The sequence below is a fragment of the Herpailurus yagouaroundi genome, unplaced genomic scaffold (assembly GCF_014898765.1).
Source record: "Herpailurus yagouaroundi ecotype Mexico unplaced genomic scaffold, PumYag 77, whole genome shotgun sequence".
Taxonomy (NCBI): domain Eukaryota; kingdom Metazoa; phylum Chordata; class Mammalia; order Carnivora; family Felidae; genus Herpailurus; species Herpailurus yagouaroundi.
Window position 1 is genome coordinate 84,438,142 of NW_024412388.1, and position 26,377 is coordinate 84,464,518.

Genomic DNA, 26,377 nt, shown 5'->3' on the forward strand with positions numbered 1-26,377 from the left:
AAGTAGAATTTCCTATGCCCTTTAATATCCTTCTGGCTGGACTTAGATCAAATTGACATGAGACAGATTAACAGACAGTCAAGAAACATGATGCTTATATGAGCTAAGGAGATGGGTAGCTGTCTGAGGATACAAAGGGGAGAGAGATCCTTAACCAGAAGATAAAAGGAGATGTTTGTAAAACAAAGATGCCCTATTCAGATAACTTTTCTAGGTAAAGAGGAATCTCTGTTAATAGCTTTCTTCTTGGTAAAGCAGGCACTTGAGAGGAAAGTAAGGAGCTTTTTCAAATCTACTGGGTTTGGATTGCTTTTAACTCAAAATAATGTTCATGCCAAAGTGGCCCAACTTGGCATGGGCTGCCCTTGGCCTCTACACTATCACACTATCCAACTCAGCTACTAAGGAGTTGAGATCTTCCTAGTACCTAAGTGAAAGTTAATTGAAAACTAAAATACTTAATTTTTAAAAGTGTTTTTATTATCTTAGAGTGATCAGGAATGCTATGGGGATTCCCATGGGTTTTACAGAGGTAGGAAAATGACCATTTCCATAGAATGAGTTTGAGATGGAAATACTGGGAGACAAAAATTTATTGGTAATTGTACCCCCAGATTCCTGCTTACTCAATGTAAATGTTATATAAGAGATCAATAGATGGCTGCTATAATGTAATTTTATTAAAGGTATTAATGGTAATCATGGTAGTAGTAGTAGGGGTCATGGTAATAATATTCCATGAGCTTAGTTGATATTTCTAAGGAGGAGATTAAAGGACGAACTGAAAATTCTAAAAACAATAACATTGATGTATTTTTCAAATAAAATGATTTTCTAATTTCTTTTTCATAATACCTCAATGACATCTTCACAGATTTTAATGTTTTATAAAATATTAGATTTCCCCTTGATATTATTTCCCTTTGCCTTTCCTTGGTACGGTTTGAAGATGACATGGAATGGGTTGCTCAGTCTCACCTTTTTGGAGGGACTGTGTAATGCTTACATTTTCTGTGTCCCCACCCTACTTCTCCATTCATCCTTTAACAATTGTAGGTGAATTGGTATTGTCTCCTGAGATTGCTCTCTCTCAAGCCCATTCTGAAATCTATTATTGACCACAATACTTTTCTAATGGAAACCAATGGCCATTCATAACTGATAAGTGTTAATGCTCAAGATGGACTTCTTTTCTGTATAAAGGCCAACTGATCATTGTAGTTCATGCGTTAATTAGCCAGTTTGCTAGTAAACAAGGAAGTACATACTTTCAAAGTCCTTTACTTTTAAATAATTACAAATTCATGGATTTGGAAAGTTCTCTTCAGGAGAACCAAGGTCTGCCAACTTTTACATTTTTTCATCAGGAAAATAGGGCCAAAGATGTTATGAGGAAACTATAAATATAATTTTCATGTTATATTGAAATGTCAATTGAAGTAAATAATCGAGAAATCTCAAGTAAGCTGTATTTTCATAAATGCTTAAAAGCACAGGAAAATGCTTTTTATTATCTTTTTCTTTTAAATAATGGAACATATTACACCTACAGGGTGAACATTCATTAGGGTTGAAAAATACAGGAAACGTAGACATTAGTGCCTCCTTTATTTCTTCTTCCTTCTGGATATTCTTTTCAGTTGTTAGTTTTTGTAAAGTAAAAAACCTGGTAAGAACATATAAGTATTCATTAGATATCTGGAGGAGTAAACACAAAGAAATAAGTTTTCAATGAATGCAAATTAGTAAGTGTTATTGTTGTTTTCTTTATTTCACTCTAAGGAACCTACACCACTGAACTAACTTTAAGTGCCATTTATCTTCATGTATCAGCCTCAAACCAGAAATTAAAAAAGAAAATCCAATCTGACTGACAGGTATGATCAGTAATAACAGGTTTACTTTGATTTTAATTTCACATTAGAAAGATATATCCTTCACTTGATGCCTTCTTGTACTTTGTACTCCATGTTAAAACAGGAACAATGCAAGCAATTTTAGGGATACAGAAGTATGCTGTGCTTTTTATTCTATTTGGTATGGTTTCTGTATTCATAACTGAAACCTTTGCTAGCATTTCCACGTGTTATATCATCTAAAGGGTTCAGTCTTCTGCCTGTTCCATTTCTCATGTTCCGTTGGTCTTTCTGGTTATTTCAGAAAACAACCATCAACTTTGCCATTGCCTGGGAGGGTTTAGAGCAAAACTCTTGAAGTCAAATCTCTGATTTACTACCTGGCCTATTCATGTTACATCTTTGAATCTCAGTTTTTATATTTATAAAATGGTGAATAATCATTATAATAATTATTACCTCCAGGGACCATGGAAAGATGTAGTTGATAATGGATACTTATATAAAACATTCAACATAGCACATAATGAAATTATAAGAAATGGTAGCCTCTTTGTTTCTCATAAACATCTAAAAGGTTGTTGAACCTCTTCTCTATTCCACATGTTCTACATTCATAATGACATTGACAAATAGGTAGTTTTTGATGAAGTTTTGGGGTGATGGTGGGGGGTGTCTAGAGCCGATGGCCAAGAAAGAATTCTTGAAAATGTCTTTGGTGCAAAAAGGTGATTTTATTAAAGCATGGGGACAGGACCCATGGGCAGGAAGAGCTGCACTGGAGTTGTGACGGGTAACTCATTATATACCCTCAGGTTGGGAGGAGGGTAGGGACAGTGTAAGTCTGTAAGGAATTTTGGAATCAAAGTTTCCAGGACCTTGAGGGCCTAGCTGTTGCTAGGAAAATGCCATTTATTACTGTTTGGTAAAACCTCAGTCATGAGACCCTTTGGATGTATATCAGGGGGCCATAAGCTTGCAGTATGATTGCCAGAATATATCTTGGGGGAGTTGAGATAAAGGAAGTTTCCAAAGAAATTTTTATATGTTAATGTAGATTTACAGGTTCCTGGGGGATCAGGATGATGTTAAGCTAAGATTCCCTTTTGCCCCTAGCAAAGTGTCATCATTGAGGCAGCTGAGCTCCTAGAGGGAGGTCACTCTGCCTGTTTCAAGTACTTGTCAGTGGGCTGTAGGCAGTAAGGTAATTTAATTTTTCATTTGCCTTTGCTTCCTGCATCACCATGGCAAACACTTAAATCACCTTACATCTTGATGAGGGTGATCTTCAGGCTCCAAGAAATAGAGTCTATAGATTTCTGGAGATTAGGCTATGGATAAGATTGCCTTTTTCTTACAGTTTACTAAGTTATCTATAAACTGAAGGAGACTCCTGGCCTGCATCACTGTGATCTCTATCAGTCAACCGTTTGCTTTCTTTCCTTTCCTCTGTTCTTGGGCAGCCAGGAGTGTCCAAGGAATATCACACATATCTCAAGGGGTGGGGGTGGGGGGCGCATGGGGGTATGGTGCTATTAGCCTGCACTTTGCCCTCTAGGTTGCCCCATGCTCCCTCATCAGTTTTTATTTACATGAAAAGCATCTCTTAAAATTCCCCACTCCACTTAAACATCCATTTGTCATATAAACAGATATGGTCATCAACATGTAAGAAGGCATCTTTTCAAGTTTGTGAAAGAAACAGGATTTAAATTTCCAACTTATGATTTAGCAATTTAATATTTTAAGATATGCCTTTACATAGCAAAATTGGCATTTACTGGGTAGCAGCTAATAACACTATTTTGAATAAGATATCCAGGATATGCAGATTTTTACAAGCCCGAAAAGCTAAACTGTAACTCCCAAATGGAATTTTTTACTGTCATTGATTTACATGGTTATAAAGCCAGCAAGAAAAAAACTACCAAATTATGACTGTGTAGGGGTAGAAAAGTTTCCCTTTTCTTATAGGTTCTTTGGATGACCTAATATTTAAATTGATATAAGACAGATAAACAGGAATAAAACAGAAGTTTAATAACACATTTACCTCCTGTATATATGGGGGAGTCCAAGCCAGGAAAACTGAGTAAGATCTCCAGAGCAGTGGCCAAAGCCTTCACCTTCATAAAGAAGACAAAAGAGAAAAGATGTTGGGGATGGAGAGTCAGTTATGGGAGGTTACTAGGTAGGAAAAGAATAGTAAACAAGGATAAGGTTGTTGTCCATGCAGATTTAAGTCCTTGCCATCTTCATTGAGTTTCTAGAGGTTGAGTCTTCCTGGTGTGGCTAGAGAGACACTTTTACAAATGGGTATTTCCCTTATAAATGCATCTCTTATGAAAGGGTAATTCCTAGTAAGTTTCCAGAGGTTCACTTTGCTGTTTCTTAAACATAACCAGTTAAGAATAATCAAGATACCAAAGAGGCATAATTTGGGGTGGTAAAATTTGCTCTCCTTCAACTGTAAATACCTTTAGGAATAGTTTTTATTATTTTTATTATTTTTTTAAATTATTTTTTATTATTTTTATTATATTATACTTGAATTTCATTTTTTATATCAGAAATGTAGATAATGCCAATAATTGATCTGCTAGGTTCATTTATAGCATTCTACTTTATTGTTTTATATGAAATTTATTGTCAAATTGGTTTCCATACAACACCCAGTGCTCCTCCCAACAGGTGCCCTCCTCAATGCCCATCACCCAACCTCCCCTCCCTCCCACTCCCCATCAACCCTCAGTTTATTCTCAGTTTTTAAGAGTCTCTTATGGTTTGGCTCTCACCCTCTCTAACTTTTTTTTTCCCTTGCCCTCCCCCATGGTTTTCTGTTAAGTTTCTCTGGATCCACATAACAGTAAAAACATATGGTATCTGTCTTTCTCTGTATGACTTACTTCACTTAGCATCACACTCTCCAGTTCCATCCACATTGCTACAAAAGGCCATATTTCATTCTTTCTCACTGCCAAGTAGTATTCCATTGTGTATATAAACCACAATTTCTTTATCCATTCATCGGTTGATGGACATTTAGGCTCTTTCCATAATTTGGCTATTGTTGAGAGTGCTGCTATAAACATTGGGGTACAAGTGCCCCTATGCATCAGCACTCCTGTATCCCTTGGATAAATTCCTAGCAGTGCTATTGCTGGGTCATAGAGTAGATCTATTTTGAATTTTTTGAGGAACCTTCACACTGTTTTCCAGAGTGGCTGCACCAGTTTGCATTCCCAACAACAGTGCAAGAAGGTTACCATTTCTCCACATCCTCTCCAGCATCTATAGTCTCCTGATTTGTTCATTTTAGCCACTCTGACTGGTGTGAGGTGGTATCTCAGTGTGGTTTTGATTTGTATTTCCCTGATGAGCGACGTTGAGCATCTTTTCAGGTGGCTGTTGGCCATCTGGATGTCTTCTTTTTTTTTTTTTTTTTTTTTTTTTTTTTAATTTTTTTTTTCAACATTTATTTATTTTTGGGACAGGTAGAGACAGAGCATGAATGGGGGAGGGTCAGAGAGAGAGGGAGACAGAGAATCGGAAACAGGCTCCAGGCTCTGAGCCATCAGCCCAGAGCCTGACGTGGGGCTCGAACCCACGGACCGCAAGATCGTGACCTGGCTGAAGTCGGACGCTTAACCGACTGCGCCACCCAGGCGCCCCTGGATGTCTTCTTTAGAGAAGTGTCTATTCATGTCTTCTGCCCATTTCTTCACTGGATTATTTGTTTTTTGGGCATGGAGTTTGATGAGTTCTTTATAGATTTTGGATACTAGGCCTTTGTCTGATATGTCATTTGCAAATATCTTTTCCCATTCCATTGGTTGCCTTTTAGTTTTGTTGATTGTTTCCTTTGCAGTGTAGAAGCTTTTTATCTTCATGAGGTCCCAATAGTTCATTTTTGCTTTTAATTCCCTTGTGTTTGGAGATGTGTCAAGTAAGAAATTGCTGTGGCTGAGGTCAGAGAGGTTTTTTTCCTGCTTTCTCCTCTAGGGTTTTGTTGGTTTCCTGTCTCACATTCAGGTCTTTTATCCATTTTGAGTTTATTTTTGTGAATGGTGTAAGAAAGTGGTCTAGTTTCATTCTTCTACAGCATTCTACTTTAACTATCACAGCAAATTTTGTCTCATTTTGTTTTCTATTTAATTCATTTAAAATACTGTTTAATTTAATAGTATTATTCATAAACTTTTCAGCAAATTACTTTTCTAAGTGTTATTGCAGGTATACAGATGAGTATGATGTGGTCCTAACATGCAAAGAAGTATGCATGTCAATGGGGAATACAGACATACCCAACAATGCATAGAAACAAAAAATGGGACAGGGAGGCAAGTAGACTTCTGTCTCCTAGACCATATCCAGTAGGTAACTCCCTTAATTACTGAGGTCATCTTTCTAAAACATAAAGCATTTTGCTTCTTTGGTCTTTATTTTTTTCTTCTGTCCCAGTTTTAATGAACAATTAGTGTTATTCCAAAATAACTAATCTGTTAAAAAATGTGAGTAGTAAGGGGCGCCTGGGTGTCTCAGTCAGTTAAGCGGCCGACTTTGGCTCAGGTCATGATTTTGCGGTCCGTGAGTTCGAGCCCCGTGTCAGGCTCTGTGCTGACAGCTCAGAGCCTGGAGCCTGTTTCAGATTCTGTGTCTCCCTCTCTCTGACCCTCCCCCATTCATGCTCTGTCTCTCTCTGTCTCAAAAATAAATAAACGTTAAATTTTTTTTTTTTAAAAATGAGTAGTAAAATTTATATACTTAACTAGTAAGTGCATGGATATAATTTCTTTCAGGTATAGTGCATTTTGACTTTTTTGCCACCTTTGCCTTCTTTTCTGGCATATAAAATACATATTTTAGATAAAATAAATTCATTTTTCTCCAGAAAGAGCTCATATTTAAAAATAAGCTTAAACAAAGCATAATGACCTAACTCTAAAACTTTATATTTCTCTGTCAGTAGAAATTTCTCTCCCCGTGGTCAAATAAATCCAAAGCAGCATACGATAATAACATGAAATTAAGTAAAAGGGACCCAGAGGAATGTAAGTTTGTCATGTGTATGACATTTGAAAAACTACATGTATGCTTGGGGGTAGCTGGCTGGCTCAGAAGGTAGAGCAGGCAACTCTTGATCTCAGGGTTGTAAGTTTTTGAGCCACACGTTAGGTGTAGAGACTACTTAAGTCAAATCTTCACACGCAAAAAAAATGCATGTATACTTGATGGTGAAGACAAGATTCTCCCCTCAAAGACCAAGAAATTATATAGTCACAATTTGTCTCCTTGCAGATAGCTCTTCACTTGTTTAAGGGCACTGTTACCCACAAATCCTATAGCTGTATCCCACAACTTTAATAAGAGCATATGCTCTTATTACACTCAAGGTGGGAGAGCAGGCAGGTTCTGTGAGGTGGAACCAACCCTAGGTCATTTTGGAATTGGATATTTGTTATATCTCTCTGGGCTGGGAGGAGCTGGGAGGTATGGTGGGGTGATCTCTAAAGGAAGCTATTTATAATCATTTGGGAGATTTCTCCCACAGGTTGGGAGGAGGAGTTTTTGGACCCTGCAAAGATTGTGCCAGAACCATCATGCACCCCTTTCTCCAAGGGGTGGGGGGGGGCTGTACCTGCAATGTAAATGAATTATAATGAATCTGGAAGTTACCCTGCGGCAGAGGGGGAAGAGGAAAGCCATGCTATGTACTGTGGCTTTTGATCTGTCACCCCAAGTTCTTGGAAGTCACAGGTCAGGATGTTGTGCCCCTGGGCTTTTAATGTGTAGTTTATCACCATCCTTGCCTCCAGCTCACCTCTCTATTGTTCCCCTTCACGGATTTGGGACTCTGCTTTGGGGTGTTCCGTCCACTGCTCCTGTCTAGCTTCTACCTAACAAGTTCACAATGGTCTATAGTGGAGAGGGAATAAGGATAATGCCAATTATACCTTCTGACCATGGGACATATTTGAAAAGAACATGCACAGAGCAGGAAGTCCCACTCATTTTTTTTTTCTGCCACAATGAAAAAAAAAAAGAAAATACATATCTTTATCTGGAAATTATCTTAAAAGCCATATCTTTTTCTTTTGCTGTCAGTGGAAATGGAAAATAGGTGGCCTAATGTGACATTCTGTCATGGAAATCATATAGAAAGCTTACAGCTTTCTCTGCTGAAGAAATTTAAGGAAATTAAGCTGTCACCTTCCTTATTTGTGATACTTGTTTATGAAGTATTGTTCTAGAGCAGTTGTTTTCCAACTATGGTTCTTTGAAATCTGCCTCAGAATTATTTGAAGTGCTTGTTAAAAATGTAGATTCAGGGCCTAACACCAGAGTGAATGGAAACATAGTGTGTTTCAGTTGATAGCTTCTGGAGAGAACTGTATGTTTACACAAGCCTGCCCATCAGGTGGTACAAATGTACCCCAAAGCTGAAGATGTACACCAAGAGCATCAGTCTCCAAATATTTGACCACCCATCCACTTAGTAAACTTACGACATCCCCCACACATGTGGGTATATGTTCTGTTCACTCTTGATTATGGACATTGTCAAACATACCCCAAATTTGAGAAATATACTAAGGATTAGAAATATAACTAGAAATTAAATATCTTCTTTCTTTTTTATATATTGGTCTTACAAACTGCCTGGGATGCAAGAATTATATTTTGTACCTCTGGCCAAAGGTTGGGTTGACTTCACATGTGGAGGATAATAAAAATCCAACTCCATGTGTTACTCTATTGTAAAACATAATATAACCCCTGTCTCTCATCTAATTTTAATGAATCTTAATATTTTTCCAAATTTACTTTAGAAATTTTTATTTTTATTTTTGGTATTTTTGTTTCAAATTTGAATGTAAATTCTAGTAAGTTACCATGTAGTCTAACATTGGTTTCAGGTGTCAGAATTTTTTAAATAATGAAAAAATACAGAAGCATTTAAAATCCCTGTTCTCTCTCTCTTCCTTTTAACTGCAGAGTAGCTGTTATTCTGAAATGTAAGCATTATGATCTCAATTATGATTTTACACTATATCTGCACAGACATTTATCTACAAACAAGTCTCTTTTTTTTCCCTCCCTCATTCTCCAAGAGAATTGTTACATGTGATTTAATCATTGTATAAGTATTTGCTTGCTTAGCTCAGTATTGTGGACTTAAGATTTATACATATTGATACCTTTAACACTAGTTTATTTTAACTACTGTAATATTTCATTATACGAATACATGTATCATTGTACATATGTGAGAAAGTTTTTCTTAAGACTGGAATTTCTGGCTTGTACATTTGGTTGATGAATAGTTTCATTTTTCAGAAATCTTAAGTTATGTCAGTTACTAAGGTATAAAAAATGTGTCTTGCTTTAAATTGTATTTAACTCATGATTAGAGGGATAGCCACATTTTTATGTTTATGACCCTTTGTTTTCATTTTCACTGCTGCCTACTCATTTTGTTCATTTTTTTTTCTGTTGGGTTCTTTGGCTTTTCCTTATTGATTTGTGGATATTAACCTTTTATTTGTTTATAGATATTGTAAATGCCTTTTTTCAGTGAGTCACTTGCCTTTTAACTTTTTTCTTTGTGCACAACAGCTCTACAATTTTATGTTAATGAAATATATAATTTTTTAAAGGTTTTTAGAATTATCGAATCATCAGAACCATACTGTCGTAAAGATATTCTTTTATTTATTTATTTTTTTGTTCTAAAAGTTTAGCATTACTTTTAGTATGTAGGTCTTTGGTTCATCTACAGTTTTTGTTAAGTGTACTTTTCAACTTACATGAAGGAAAATTGTCATTTCTGAACAGTTTTGTGAGTTTTGGCAGATTCATACATTTGTGTAACCACTACTACAGTTAAGATATAGTGGTGATATATAAGAACAGTTCCATCACCTCAAGAACCCCCTCATGTTACCTTGTGTGCTCATTTTCTACCCACTCCTGACAACTACTGATCTGTTCTTTATTCCTACAGTTTCCTTTTCTAGAAAGTCATAGAAATGGAATCATACAATATGTTACCTTTGAGTCTGATTTCATTCACTTAGCATAATGTATTTGAGATTCAGCCATGTTGTTGCATGTATCAATAATTTGTTCTTTTTATTGCTAAATAGTATTCCCTTGTATGGATGTACCACACTTTGTTTTTCCATTAACCCGATGGAAGACATTTAGATTGTTTCCAGTTTTGGGTGATTACGAATATGCTGCCAAAACATTCTTGAACAAGTTTTTGTGTGAAACATATGTTTTCATTTCTCTAGGGTAAATACCAAGGATAAGTGTTTGTTTTACTTTATAAGAATTTGCCAGGGGCGCCTGGGTGGCGCAGTCGGTTAAGCGTCCGACTTCAGCCAGGTCACGATCTCGCGGTCCGTGAGTTCGAGCCCCGCGTCGGGCTCTGGGCTGATGGCTCAGAGCCTGGAGCCTGTTTCCGATTCTGTGTCTCCCTCTCTCTCTGCCCCTCCCCCGTTCATGCTCTGTCTCTCTCTGTCGCAAAAATAAATAAACGTTGAAAAAAAAATAAAAAAAAAAAAAGAATTTGCCAAAGTGTTCCCAGAGTGGTTGTTTTAATTATGCCACATATGAAAATTCCAGTCATTTTGCATCTTTGTCAACATTTTAGATATTGTCTTTTCTTTTTCTGTCAATTTTTCTTTTCTTTCTTTCCTTTCCTTTTCTGTCCTATCCCGTCCTTCCTATCCTTTCTGTCCTTCCCTCCCTCCCTCTTCCTTCCTTCCTTCCTTCTTTCCTTCCTTCATTCTTCCTTCTTTCCTACCCTTCTTCCTTCTTTCCTTCCTTCATTCCTTCCCTCCTTTTTCTTTCTTCTTTCTTTCTTTCTTTCTTTCTTTCTTTCTTTCTTTCTTTCTTCTGTTATCATCATTGTTTTAATTTTAGCCATTCTAATTGGACTGTAGTAGTATCCCATTCTCATCTTAATTTCATTTTCTTAATGATTAATGATTTTGAGCTTTTTTCTCATGGGCTTGTTTGCCACCCATATATCTTCTTTGGGGAAATATATATTCAACTATTTTCCTGGGGTGTGTGTGTGTTTGTTTTCTCATTGTTGAGTTTTAAAAGTTAGTTGTGTTTTCTATATATAAGTCATTTGTTAGGTGTATGATTTGTAAATATTTTCTCCCAGTAGTAAGCTTTAGGCTTATTTTTGCATGTGAACTTATCCATTCACTTTGATTTTTAGTATCTCATCCTTTTTTCAGGGCACAATTTACTTTGATTATGTGTAACATTAATAGTTCCCAGTTGGTGTGCCTCAGTACACTGGGTGGTATTGATCTCCTCAGCCTTCAAGATGGCTCAGTAGATCTGAGGACCAGGGGTTCCCAGTTGAGCACAGCCTTGTTTGTTTACCCCCATATGACGTAGAGTAGTCCTGATGGTCTAAGTGTGTTGTTATGTAAACAAGTTTGGGAAATACCACATCAACAGCTCTTTCAGTGTGCATCTGTAGCTTCAACTCATGTTATCTTTGAAACGTTTTTTATAACCTAGCTTTACAATTTGACGTAGACAGTTATTTTTCTTTATCACTTTAAAAATATTACTTTATTATGTATTGCTGCTGATGAGACATATTATGTCAGATTAATCTTCATTCTTTTGTTCATAATCTTTCTTTCCCCTTGGATAACTTTTGAGATTATTTCTTTATCCTTGATGGTTTTACATTTCACACTGATGCATTTAGGTATGGGTTTATTTTCATTTATCTTGTGAAGAACACTTTGAATTTGAGGACTAATGTTTCATTTCTTTTTTTCAATTTGGAAAGATGCCCATCTATTTTAAATCTTCACATTTTGTGTCTCTATCACTTTTTTTTTAAAGCCCAGAACTCTCATGTTGGAACGCTTTTATTCTCCATGTTTCCTAACTACTCTTTCACTGTGGTGTTGTTTTAATTGCTTTGTGACTCTGTGCTGCCTTCTGGACTAAGACTTCAGCACTATCATCCACTTCACTGTTCTCTCTCCTCATCTGTCTGACCCTGTGTCCAGGCTAAGTTTTCTCCCATCTTTTTGGATTTTTATCTCCCCATCATTGCTATATTTTTACATTCAAAATTTCCACTTATGTATTTATTTTTATATTGTAATAGAATTCTAAGATAGCCCTCAATGACCCATGTCTTATGCAAGCTCCTTTTCCTGAGTATAGATGGGATCTAAGCAATGAAATATGGGGAAGGTGATGGAATATTATTCCCATTATTATGTTTACTTGTATGGCAAAGTGGAAGAGATTTTGCAGATGTAATCAAAGTCTCCAGTCTGTTGACTGTAGGGTAATCAAAAATGAGATTATCCCAGGTTGGCCTGTTCCTAAACAGTAGAGACATTTTAAAGAAGGTCTAGGGGTCAGAGATATGGGAGCAACAGAAATGCTCTTTCACATGGCCTTGAAGAAGAAAATTGCCATGATTTTTAAAGCCTCAAGGAGATGAAGTTTAACAGCAACTTCATGAACTTTGAAGAGGTCTCGACTCTCAGATGACATCATAGCCTTGGATAACACTATGATTACAACCTGACAGACCCTGAGCAGAGGACGGAGATAAGCTGTGTCTGGCCTCCAGACCTGCAGAAACTGTGAGAAAATAAATCTGTACTGTCTTTAGCCCTAAAGTTGTGGTAATCTGTTTCTCAGAAATAGAAAACTAATATATATATTTATCAATTCTTATTTCATCATTTTCTGTTTTGATTTCAAGATTCCTTGTTTCTTTTTCAAATATTACTCTCACATTTATTTCAGTTTTACTCTTATTGATTTTAAAAGCTTTCTAATTTTGTTTTTATTTCCTCTTGACTGCATTAAGTTAATTTTTTTGACTGTCTAAAGCTACATTTGGTTTTTGTAATTTTGGGTTTTAGGCTCACTTAAATAGGAAATTCTCTCTCTTTATTCCTTCTCACTACCTTGTCTGTATCTCTCTTTGGTATCTATTCCTTTGGCCTGCCTCCAGAGGGCCACTGGTTAAGAAGGAGATCTTGTATCATCAGTTCATAACTTGCAGGCATTTTTTTTTTTTTTTAGGTTCTGTTGTGGAGATATTTCGGGTTGCCCTTCAGCCTGTCTAGGCCATGTATTCATGGGATATCTAACCCAGGAAGCAGTTTTTTTAATATTTCTTTCTAGAACAGGGGAGCTCCATCCCAGCCACCGGTTGGTCATAAACAGTTAGCCTGGTCTCTCTCTTAACGTAAAGTCCTTTTGGTATTTCTTGCCCCTCAGCAACTTCCAGCCCCAGGTCTACTTTTGAATCAAAAGTTCATCTGGCCTGTAGCTTTAGCTCTGCTCATCCCCCTGTGCCATTTTAGGATCTCAGGTATATTTACCATTTTGGAGTCCAGCCTTTTCTCTTTAATTACAAATATTTATTATTGCCATTTAGTTATGGGGGGGGGGAGGCATAATTCAAAACTACCAAAAGGCTTATAGCCCTATTAGTTTATCAGGTATATCACTGCTACTCCAGGGATGCCATATTCTCACTAACATTTGCATATTAATGTGTATTCACACACCCTCTTAAGATATTTATCACATTCTTTTGTTTGTCATTTTCTGACTACTGTCTCTTCTACGGTGAAAATAGTCGTGGGTCCCTGGCATCTATTTTATACAATGAATCCTCAATGGCCAGAGTTGCTCGGATTGGTGGTTGGTATCTAGGTAACCTAAGTAAATCAGAGGTGTTTCCCTGAGAATTTGAAATTGAGAGGGAGAGAAGATGACAAAGAAAGAAAAGCTGTTGGTTTTCATGGGGATTACTTGTGTGAAGCAAGCTTAGGCCAAGTCTACCACCACATAAAGGAAGGAGTAGAAATTCTTTTGCAGAAAGAGTGAAGGTACACAGAGAAAAATAGGGATTAGAGATGGTCAGAAGGCTTTCTAGTTCCTGATCTTCTACCTGTCCTAAATTTTAGTTTTAAAAACTACCAACATTTCCTTTACAATAGATGTATTTGTTTTGGGGATACTTTATTTAATTTCTGTTATGTACAAGTAAATTGAGTTCTAACTGTCTGTGAGATAAAATTCTATTGTTGTTCACTTAGCTAAGCTGGACCTATGCCTCCCAGAATCTCCTTCCATTACTGTTCTGGGTTAGAGTTGGCTAAAGAGTGGTACTTGCATGAGATTTGGGTAGTAGAAGGATAACAGTGTCCAGTGCTCTCTGAAGGTTGTAATGGTTGGTCATGGTGACAGACCATTCATGGTGACATGAATGAGCGTAGCTTTTTAGTTCCAGCTTGTCCTTTAAACTATCCTCTGCCCCAGATCCAACTCTCTTGCCTGTTCCAGACTTTACTGACCAAGAGAGACCTCAGGCTCATCACCAAATATTTGTTAGAAACTTCTCCATCAGCTTCCCTGAGTGAGTTCCATGAGTTCCACTTACATGTCCACTTACATGGGTTTTGCGGATTGACTGGTTTACAACTTGTCTGGTTTCTTTTCTTTTTTTTTTTTTTTTTAATTTTTTTTTTTTTTAACATTTTTATTTTTGAGACAGAGAGAGACACAGCATGAACGGGGGAGGGGCAGAGAGAGAGGGAGACACAGAATCGGAAGCAGGCTCCAGGCTCTGAGCCATCAGCCCAGAGCCTGACGCGGGGCTCGAACTCACGGACCGCGAGATCGTGACCTGAGCTGAAGTCGACGCTTAACCGACTGAGCCACCCAGGCGCCCCTCCTTTTTTTTTTTTAATGTTTATTTTTGAGCGTGAAAGAGACAGAGGGCAAGTGGGGACGGACAGAGAGAGAAGGAGACACAGAATCCGAAGCAGGCTCCAGGCTCTGAGCTGTCAGCACAGAGCCTGATGTGGGGCCTGAACTCACAAACCGTGAGATCATGACCTAGGCCGATGTCAGATGCTTAACCGACTGAGCCACCCAGGTGTCCCTTGTCTGAATTCTTAATTTTCCTTTCCAGGCATTAATTTCCCACTCCTCCCACAATTATGGAAAGTATAATTGCTATAGTAAATCTCTTATCCCATAGTTCGTAGTCATTTTGCTTCTCGATTGAACTCTGACTGGTATACGGATGTAACTCGTGTCAAAACATTGCCTCAGAAGTGTGATTGCTGACCAATTTCCTCAATATTATTGCTCACTAAAGGACTAGTTGCCATGCCTTCTGTAATGTTCCTTTGAGAGTTTTCTGTTCCAGTAAGGAACTTTTCATTATAAATATTATTAAATACAGTGTAATATATTTGAAATCAAAATATATAGGGGCGCCTGGGTGGCGCAGTCGGTTGAGCGTCCGACTTCAGCCAGGTCACGATCTCGCGGTCCGTGAGTTCGAGCCCCGCGTCGGGCTCTGGGCTGATGGCTCAGAGCCTGGAGCCTGTTTCCGATTCTGTGTCTCCCTCTCTCTCTGCCCCTCCCCCGTTCATGCTCTGTCTCTCTCTGTCCCAAAAATAAATGAACGTTGAAAAAAAAAATTAAAAAAAAAAAAAAAGAATGAAATCAAAATATATATGCTTTACATAATATCTATTGAGCACTTACTGTCTGCTAGGCAACACTCAAGTACTGGGGATGCAATAGTAATCAAGATAAAAATATTCCTGATTATATAGAGTTTTGCATTCTAGTCAGAGGTGAAGATATACAAAAGACTAATAAATGAGTAAGATAATTTCAGATAGTGGTTGTACTATGGTGGTTGTTCACTTAGCAGAGCTGGACCTATGCTTCCCAGAATCTCCTTCCATTACTTTCCTGGGTTAGAGTTGGCTAAAGAGTGGTACTTGCATGAGCTTTCCTCAGAAGGAAGATCTGAGATTGGGTAACTGGCTATGGCACTTTTTTTAAGATGTGAGTGGTCAAAGGAAGTCACTCTGAGAAGTCTTTCAGAGACCAAATGACATGGAAGACCAGCTATCTGGAGATTTTAGGACCCAGCATTCCAGGCAGGTGGAAACAGCACAGGCCAAGGCCTAAGTGGTGAAAGAACTTAGTAAGTTCTAGGAAAGGAGAAGAGAAAGGTAAGGGTAAAATAATGTATGGCCTTACAGGCCACAGAAGAGAGTTTGAACCTTTATTCTAAGTGTAATGAAATGCCAGTGCCAGAACTAAGTTTCTTGTGGTGTGTTTTGTTTTAAATCTCTCTCTTATAACTGGATGGAGGATGAAGATAGCGGGGGCAAGACTGGAAGCAGAGACTACTATACCTAGTATGCTGAGGAAACAAGACTCAAGGTGTATAATTATGTACTACCTTTCTGTTTTCTTTCCTTGTCCCTTTATTATTTATATGAGTAAGGCAAATTCTTCACGGACCTTCAATGAAAATTTGAGTCATTCAGTGTCTTTTTAGAGTACTTTTGGATAGCAAGTTTTAGAGTCACTTCAAGTTACTTCATAAATTAGAGTGTGCAATCCCACAGAATGATCATGACTTCAGTTTTCATTCAAAGTTCAAGCCTGCTACATGTAGGAAGTCCACATTCCGGGCAGGAGTTGTGCTTGACTTTTTTCTCACTCCCCATTCCATGGTTTCTGTGCCTTGGAAAGAGACTTGGAGGGAAGAAGATAAGAACATCTGAGATAGGAAAGTTCTGACTTGCCTGGCACTTTCACTCTCTCTGTGTCTGTCTAATGTTTAGAGCTTATGCTTTCCTTTCTGAGTACTTTCATGGATTCATCAGAGAGCTCACCTGCACCCTGAGCCCTGTCGACCATTCACTTGAAATCTTATTGATGAATGATGTTCTCTCCTTCTTCATTCAGCTACTTTTGAAGTCCTTTTGGGTAGTCCTGTGAGGCATGATATAGGCCAACCTGACATCGGCTCTCTTGGATCATGTGAACATCATTTGATATACAAGAAACATTTAGACATAATTTCCCTGAAAAACTCCAGGAGTTTTTCTGACCCATCACCCATCTAGCCCATCTCCCACCCACCTCCCTCTGTCATCCCATAGTTTGTTCTCTATCATTAAGTCTGACCAATTTAGCCACCTCTCCTTTAGTCCTTTACACACGTCTCTTTCCTTTTGAATTTCCAGGCAGGAGTCAAACACCAGTTGATTGTTTGCTCTTCACTGACACAAACCAGTCTTCTTCCCATAGTGCTAAATATACCCAGGTTTATATCTCATGTCATCAAATATTCCACCTGCTACCACCCTTTTACAGTCTAACACAACACATGAGTCATTCCTCACTTGTTCTGTGAAGCATAGCAAAGTGGTTTAGAATATAATTAGGGATCTAGACAGCTTGGGATCAAATATGAGTTCAACTTATTAGCTGTGTGACTTTCAGTGAATTGCTTAAGTTGTTTGTACCCAAATTTCTTAGTTTGAAAAATAGTAATAGTAGCTCATATACTTGTGTAAGGCTAGAAGAGTCAATATTTGTATAGATTAGTATCTGGCTCATTGTAAGCACTCAATAGCTATTGCCTGTTATTCTCTGAAAATTTGAATTCCTAGATCACTGTCTCTCTTCCTACATCTCTTTCTCTCCAACACTGTTGTGCTTTTAGTTCTTTTTCTTTTTTAATTTAAATTTCAGTTAGCATAGTGCAGTATTGGTTTCAGGAGTAGAATTCAGTGATTCATCACTTACATACAACACCCAGTGCACATCGCAAGTGCCTTCCTTAGTACCCATCGCCCACCTAGCCCATCTCCCATCCTCCTCCCTCTGTCAGCCCATAGTTTGTTCTCAGTTCATTAAGAGTCACTTGTAGTTTGTTTCCCTCTCTTCTCTTCCCCCACCTTCCAGTATGTGCATCTGTTTTGTTTCATAAATTCCACGTATGAGTGAAATCATATGGTATTAGTCTTTCTCTGATTGACTTATTTTGCTTAGCATCATACATTCTAGCTCCATCCACATGATTGCAAATGGAGATTTCATTCTTTTTGATGGCTAATATTCCATTGTATATATGTACCACATGGTCTTTATCCTTTCATCAGTTGATGGACATTTGGGCTCTCTCCTTAGTTTGGCTATTGTTGATAATGCTGCTATAAACATTGGGGTGCATGTATCCCTTCAAATCTGTATATTTGTATCCTGTGGGTAAACACCTAGTAGTGCAATTCCTGGATTGTAAAGTAGTTCTAGTTTTAGTTTCTTGAGGAACTTCCATACTGTTCTCCAGAGTGGCTGCCCCACTTCGCATTCCCACCAACTGTGCAAGGGGGTTACCCTTCTTCTGAATCCTCACCAACACCTGTTGTTTCTTACATTGTTAACTTTAGCCATTCTGACAGATGTGAGGTGGTATCTCATCATGGTTTTGACTTGTATTTCTCTGATGATGAGTGATGTTGAGCATCTTTTCATGTATCTATTGGCTACCTGGATGTCTTCTGTGGAAAAGTGTCTCTTCATGTGTTCTGTCCATTTCTTAACTGGGTTATTTCTTTTTGGGGTGTTGAGCTCTTTATAGATTTTGGATACTAACCCTTTATCAGGTATGTCATTTGCAATCTTCTCCCATTCCTTAGGCTGCCTTTTAGTTTTGTTGATTGTTTCCTTCACTGTGCAGAAGCTTTTTATCTTGATGAAGCCCCAGGAGTTCATGTTTGGTTTTATTTCCCTTGCCTTCAATGATGTGTCTCGTAAGGAGTTGTATTACTTGAGTATATTATTTTAATACCTTGGCTTGCCTCTTCCTTAATTATGTCTTCTTCAGTGGAATTGTCTTCTACCTTACCTCAGAAATTTTCTTAGTTATATCCTAAACTTGGATTCAAACAGGTATAACCCTTCTGTAATCTCAATTTTAATTTTCTCGCTCTCTGATTACAACCTTCTATTTTCCCTCTGGTATCTCAATTGCTTTAATCCTTCAACCCTATCCAGAACCCATAATCTATTGCTTTTACCATATTTGCACTATCTTTCAACCCGTCACATCTCAATTTATCTCTTATGTATTATAGTACTTCTGATTGCCTACATATTTCAAGTTTGACAGTGGATGTGTAGACTTAACCCTTTGTCCATAAGCTTTATTGTATACCCTTGGCAATACCCAATTATGGTTAAATCTATCTTTGTCACTACTCAACTTCTGCATATCTGGCTGATTGCAGCTAGACAAAAATCCTATCATGCTAACTGTTCTCGCATCAAATTCATGATCCCTGACTTCAAGTGGATTCCAAATGGTGTCCATCAAATTCTGTAACATTTTCCCAGTCACTTGCCCTCCCATTGTCTTGAGGACAATTTCATGCATTCTCAACTATTGTCAGACTTCTACCTTTGCCTATATCTCAGCAGATTTTCAGTAAGAAATTGGAAGCAACAAGAAGAATTGGGCACAGGTTCTCTTGACTACGTACCTACCAGAGTATAAATATACTCTTTCTTCTTCTCACCCAGGATGAATATGCGATTGTGCAGGACTAACTGCCCATGTGCCTTATCTCATTTTCACTCATTGACTCAATTCCCTCTCTTATAGCATTTTCCACAACTATTGAATTATGCTCATCAGCACAAAATATGCTCTAACTCCCAATTAATTGAAAAATTCCTTGACTCTAAAATTACCTCCATCTAATGTTATCTTTGTAGCAAAACTCCTTGACAGATTTTATAATTGCTGTCTTCAATTATTCTTCTCCACAACAACTAGCTATTGCCTCACCCTTAATATCATATGGACTCATGGCTTTAAATTCCACCTACGCATTAGCAACTCCCCAAATTAAATTTCCAACATGTCCATTTAGATATTGACCAGAGACATCATAAGATTAGCTTTTTCCCAGCCTCTATACCCTGCTGCCCAATTCCTCACCACTATTCTTTTCAGTCTTTCCCAAATGACTGACACCATCCTTCTAGTGACTGAGGCCAATAACCTTGGGTCAAGCTTGACTTCTTTCTTCTAACATACTATCTATACAAGGTCATGAATGGCTTCTTTCTAACGTACTATCCAACTAGTGAAACCTGTCAGATGTATTCAGGTACATCTGACCACCTCTATTGCTTTCATCCTGGTCCATGCCATCATAATCTCTGACCGGAATTTTGCAGTAGCTTCCTATTTCAATCCTGACTGCTTCTCCCCAGATGCCTTTCAGTCAATTCTCAATGCAACAGTGGGAGCAGTCCTGATAAACTCTATGGCATGACGACTAATTCAGGAGGAATTTAAAAACAAAATAGAACTAAAATACTAGACATCAATAACATGAAATAGAAGAGAAGTGATAGGAATTAAAGCATCCTGAATTTCTTCTGTAAGATAACAACTCATTAAATCTGTGTATTGCATTTGGGGCTACAGGGGGTGGGGTGGGCTTTCTTTGCCATGAAGCAGTATTCGTTGAAACATTTTCTAGTATACATTTTCAATAAACCTGATGAAAGTGCTATATGCTAATTAGTCTTAAAATGGAAGGAGAATTTTTAAACTTAATTAACACTATGTTGTTTTCTGTGGCCTGTTGACAGAGACCAAGTTGTGTGGGAAACTTCCTTTAAGAATAGTATACTTACTATATATGTTAAGTGTGGTCTTTCACATTATGAACCCATATTTTCTATTGGAAGGGCCTATTGAGAATAGGATTTTCTTTTAATAAGAAAATATTGTTAGTGAGGAAAGAAGCAAAGTTAAATTTAGATATGCTAGGCTCAGAGGAAAAAAAGTAGGCATTCTTTTAATGTAAGTATGTGAAGAATCCTTTTGTAAAGTTATAATTGTCAGTCTTCTTGGTCACATGGCAGGACTTAGCGATACCCTTTTTAGCTATGTTGGAGATGTAAAATTCACATAAAATATGTGAAAGGGACAGCCTGGTGGCTCCGTCAGTTAAGCGTCTGATTCTTAATTTTGGCTCAGGTCAGGATGCTGGGTCATGGGATTGAGCCCCGCAGTTCGTCTCTGTGCTGAGTGTAGAACCTGCTTAGGATTCTCTCTCTCTGTGTCTCTCCCTCTGCCCTTCTCCTTCACTCATGCTTTCTCTCCCTCTAAAAAATAAAATAAAATAAAATAAAATAAATAAGTGAAAGCAACATGAAGTGTGTTTAACCATGATATTTATTACCTATGTAGAGAAACAGTTCTGTTCTGTCACTTGGCAATTGGGATCTCCTGCATACTCCACCTCACTTTCATATTCTATAGCTCAACAGTCCTATTAATCCTATTCCTACTTTGAGCATTTGAGCTACAAGAAGAAGGCAGAGAGGGTATGAAGCTAATGTAGGCACAAGTCACACTACTCAAAAGAAGAGTTTCAGGTAATTTCTATCTCTCCTGAGTCTCCTCAGTTTCTCTAACCTTTCCCTGAAGCCCAGCTTCAGTGACTTAGGTTCAGCCTCATATATAAAGCATTTTTATTTTTATTTATTTTTTTAAGTTTATATTTATTTATTTATTTATTTATTTATTTATTTATTATTTTTTTAATGTTTATTTTTTGAGAGACAGAGACCAAGCATGAGCGGGGGGAGGGAGACACAGATTCTGAAGCAGGCTCCAGGCTCTGCGCTGTTACCACAGAGCCTGACACGGGGCCTGAACTCATGAACTGTGATATCATGACCTGAGTTCAAGTCCAACCCTTAATCAACTGAGCCACCCAGGAGCCCTTGTTGATTTATTTTTGAGAGACAGAGAAAGCGCACAAGAGAGGGAGGGGAAGAGAGAGAGAGTGAGATGGAGAATCCCAAGCAGTCTCTGCACTGGGCTCAAAACCACAAACTGAGATCATGACCTGAGTCAAAATCAAGAGTCCGACACTTAACCGACAGAGCCACCCAAGCACCCAGGTGAAGCATGTTTATATCGAAAGGTCAAGAATCTTGACTTCCCTCAACTGTATTATCTTTTTTTTTTTTTTCAGTCAACTTCAGTAGTGTTTAATTACTTTATCATTCATGTGGGGCTTTTGTTTGGCCAATCATTCCTCAGCTTGTACTAACCAATGCTCATACAGGGTCACAGGGAATTTATTTGTTAATTTATTTTTAACCATTTGACCATAGACAATACAAATGTCTATGCTCTTGTCACATGCTTGCAGGAATCTTATATTTCTATGGTATACCTTAAGTGGAACTTCCTGTCAATGGAATGCTGCCAATCCTGAATCTCCTATTAAGAAAGAAGCTTCTTTCCCCACCCCCCTAATTTTCAGTTATTAAAATGTTATTATAAATTGCTCCCCAAAACTTTTAGTTTGGTCTAAATGCTTGATCTTGCTAATTTTTGACAGGTTGCAAATTGTTTAATTCAGATTCTTCATTTTCTTATTAGTTGGATTGACATAAAAGCAGAAGCTAGATTCTCTTCTCTTTGCTGACATGGTCACATGGATGATACAGGTTAATATATACTCTTTCCCTTAAACTCCAGTAATAATTCATTAGTTTAAAAATTTTTGCAAGCTGACCAGCTCAACATTTCTTTTGCTTACTTCTGCACTAACAACACAAAGAAGTAAATTGAATAAAAGTATTGGCACTCTTAGAAAAAAACAATATCTAAAAACTAGTTATTGGAATATATACAGACCCTGAAAGAGATGGGACATTGTGCTCACATGCTAATATTTATTCATGCCATCATATTTTTACTGATTGTGTGTAACTGTACCTTGAATCATTAAGAAAGTGCAGAGGTTGGGGAATGGCATTCATTTACCTTTCCTTTGGCCACTTTTCAGTGAACTGCCTGTTGCAAATGTTTTGTTTCCTTGAAGAATGACAAAATTTCCAATTTGTGTGATCCCAGTTTCTTTGTTATCAACTACACTTAAATATCTATAATTTTGCACGATTTGCTACACAGATGAAGTGAAATCACTAGGAGAAGCACAGTATACTATATTGTAATAGAATGAACAAATATAGCCGTGAACACTGGGCAGAGACTCTTGGCAGCTCTTCCCTGAAAGCTGTGGAGGACCTGCTGTGCAGAGCCCTGAGGCATTCTGACAGTGAAAAAGCACACTGATAAAGAATGTTTTAAAACATTTAATTAATAACTAAGGCCACGGTATGTATCCCTTCTAGTTCAGACAAGAGAGGTTTTTTTTTTTTTTTTTTTTTTTTGGTTGTTGTTTTCTTTACTCTGCAGTATTAGCAACTTTCCCAAGAGGTAATATACAAAAGATATTGGGAAATGCTAGTGTTTTTTTAATCAGTATTTTCAAATAGAAATACTGGATAAGCTTTCCAAAATGAATTATAGGGAGATAAAATGGTGACTCACCTAATACGTACAATAATAATAATAATATTAGCAATATATTACTGCATGGGAAGACAATAGAGTGTTTAAAAGCCCAGACTCTGGAGTCAGAGAGATCTGAGGTCAAATATTTTTTGCCAGTGAGTGACCTTGAAAAAGTTATGTAATCCTCCTGTGTTTCTTATAAAACAGGGATGGTAATAGGACCTATGCACCATGTTGTTAGGGTTAAAATAGATAATATATATAAAACACTTAGTGCCTGGAACATATTAAACTCTTAGTGTATTCTAGCTATTAATAATGAGTATTTTTGTTTTACATAATCCTCCATCCCGAGGGAAAGAGTGGCAGCATATGCTGTGCTCTAGTGCAAGGAATGTTTCAGATTCTGACCTGTTAGACATTCTGTGGAGCAGAAAATGTAGAGCCCTCTGAGGTCTGGTATCCATAAAAGAACTTACAGGGAATTCATGGTCCCATATCCTTTCATAGCTTCCTCACTGATCCTACCTTTGGGATTTTTAAGGGATACAGAAGGGGAGGGAGACAGACACTACTTACAAATTCTAGTTCTTAAGTCTTGCTCATACTGCAAGCATGCCTATGTGCCCATGATTTCCATGCTAGGGACCATCCTCTTAGTTCTTTCAGCTGGTGATTTCTTTTCACCTGTTCACCTATCCTTTCCAGGATATATTAGTGTGGACCTTTTTTTAAAAGTAGGTTCTACACCCAATGTGGGGCTTGCAGTCATGACCCCAACATCAAGAGTTGCATGCTCACCTACTAAGCCAGGCAGTTTCCCCTATGTGGACTTTCAATTCCAGTCACTATCCTCAAGAAAGCCTTTCTGACCACCGAAGTCCAGGCATGGTGTCTCTCTCATGTGCTCCTGGAGCACCCTATACTTCTGTCTCACCACCACACCCTGTGGCAATTGCCCCATTTTCTTGTCTTGCTTCTCCAGCCAATCTGTAAATTTGAAAAGACAGGCAACATGGTTTGGCCAGTACTTAGCACAATGCTTGGCATATAGTGACTGCTCAATATTTTCACATGGTTCTTGTTAATGATTAAGTGAACAGGCTAGCTGTGCAGGTAGCTATAGTCCATTGCTTCTGTTCTGAAGAACATTTTTTATCCTCTGGTGGAAATATAGCCTTAAAGAATATGAAGTGAAAGGTTATATATGGTAGTGATAGTAAAATAAATCGAATGGGGTACAGACCCTATCCACTGTTGCCCCTCTTTCATTTGCACAAAGACAAAAATATTTCAAATTGCCCGGGAAACATAAGAAGATATGAAAATATGAGTCTTGTCCACATACTTTTTATAAATTTGCTTAATTGTTGTGCACTTGGAAAGGATTAAGTTATCCTTCAGCATAAGGTAGTATACTTATAAAAGGATAATAACATTCAATGTTCATATTATAAAATTAACTGGAAATAAAATCTGTACATGCCTGTATATTTTACAGAGTACTTTCATATAAATTGTTTCAGAGTAACTTAAGTCTTAATATTTTTTTTTGTTCTGAATTTTCCCTTGTCAATTCCTTAGCCCAATGAAGTTTGGTAAATGACTTCAAGATCCAGAGCTCTACCTAACCTTCCCTTAGCAACCTTGGCTCTATGGACTTGACTGAAATTCTTTTGTTTGTAACCAAAGACTGACTCAGAGCTATTTTGATATTTTGTACCCATTTGACCCCAGCTATTTTCCAACAGTGGCAACAAGTTTTGTTTTGTTTTTTAAATTCAAGGTTCAGTCACATATCTGAAAGTACCCCCACATCTTACTAGCTTACTAATTATCAGTCTTCAAATGACTTTCTTTTCCTCTTTAATCCTCTACTAATTTGGCAAGAACTGCCTGATACATCTAGGTTTTTCACCCTATTTCAATATCCTTGCATTGTGATTGGAAGGCTAATTTGTTCAGGACTTGTACAATGATGAGCTTTTCTCAAAACAGAAGCAGCAAGCTGCTTCACACCAACGTATACTTGGCCCCTCTCCTGTCAATCCATATGTAGCAGATGCAGATAGAATCTGTTGGTTGGCACAAGAAGCTCTGTGCACATGGCTCCTATTTTTAAGCCTCTGTTGGTATCCATGTGCAGAGAATGCGGCCTGTTACTGACGGACTCTGAATCACTCCGAAAGGAACCAGACTCAGAAATCCATGCAAGCAACCTTGAAATGAAGAACTTCCTAGTGTGTGTGTGTGTGTGTGTGTGTGTGTGTGTGTGTGTGTGTGCGCGCGCGCGCACGTGTGCATGTGTGTATGTATATTGACCAGGAAAACATGAATAATTCAACCCTCTCATACCCAGCCACTGAGATCATAGTACTCTAAATAGAATTGCAATGATTCCATGTAAATCATATCAGTCTGGAAAGGTTCAATGATTTTATTGACAGATTTTCTCTCACTCTCCACCTTTTAAAACAATACTATTACAGATGCACAGATATGTGAATTAATGGCTTTTTGATTTTAAATAATTGATGCAAAAGGCCATAAGGGCAGCTTGCTATAATATGTCATTGTATGGAAAATAAAGATCCCAAAGATAATTTCAAAAACATGTTGTGTCCTGTCATTAAAGATAAAAGTGCATTAATTGATTTGGCTGTCATCAAAACAAGAGAGAAGTTAGATGAGATGTTTTCAAACTGGTTCCTAGAAAGTGAGAAAATGGTTACTTGATATTTTTTGTCGATGATTATAGTAATTCCTTATTATAAGTTAGATTTTTAAAATCATAGGATAACTTTCAAAATACACTAAAATTCCTAAGAAGTATTCTTAGAGGAAAAAGGATTGTTATTCAAAAAACGTTTCATTTAAAAAAAAAAAAAAATTCCCTTCCCAGGGGTGCCTGGGTGGCGCAGTCGGTTAAGCAGCTGACTTCAGCCAGGTCACGATCTCGCGGCCCCTGAGTTCGAGCCCCGCGTCAGGCTCTGGGCGGATGGCTCAGAGCCTGGAGCCTGTTTCCGATTCTGTGTCTCCCTCTCTCTCTGACCCTCCCCCATTCATGCTCTGTCTCTCTCTGTCCCAAAAATAAATAAACGTTGGAAAAAAAAATTAAAAAAAAATTCCCTTCCCATATCTGAGCTGACACATTGTACTTTTATCTTTATCCCATTCTTATCCATACAAACAGTACCCACCCTTCATATTTTACACGTCCTATTACCCATAATACCTGGATTACATTAAGGAAGACCTAAGGTATTTCAGAACTAGTGAG

The 26,377-nt window shown here is 37.7% G+C and overlaps 1 long non-coding RNA gene across 1 annotated transcript; it reads right to left on the reverse strand.

Moving 5' to 3' along the window:
- Window positions 1-1,467: 1,467 nt before the first annotated feature.
- On the reverse strand, window positions 1,468-4,171 carry LOC121027539 (uncharacterized). The gene is made up of 2 exons (XR_005788791.1): window positions 3,910-4,171; window positions 1,468-1,666 (listed from the first exon to the last, which is right to left on the reverse strand). It is a non-coding gene; the product is annotated as an uncharacterized LOC121027539 (long non-coding RNA).
- Window positions 4,172-26,377: the final 22,206 nt, after the last annotated feature.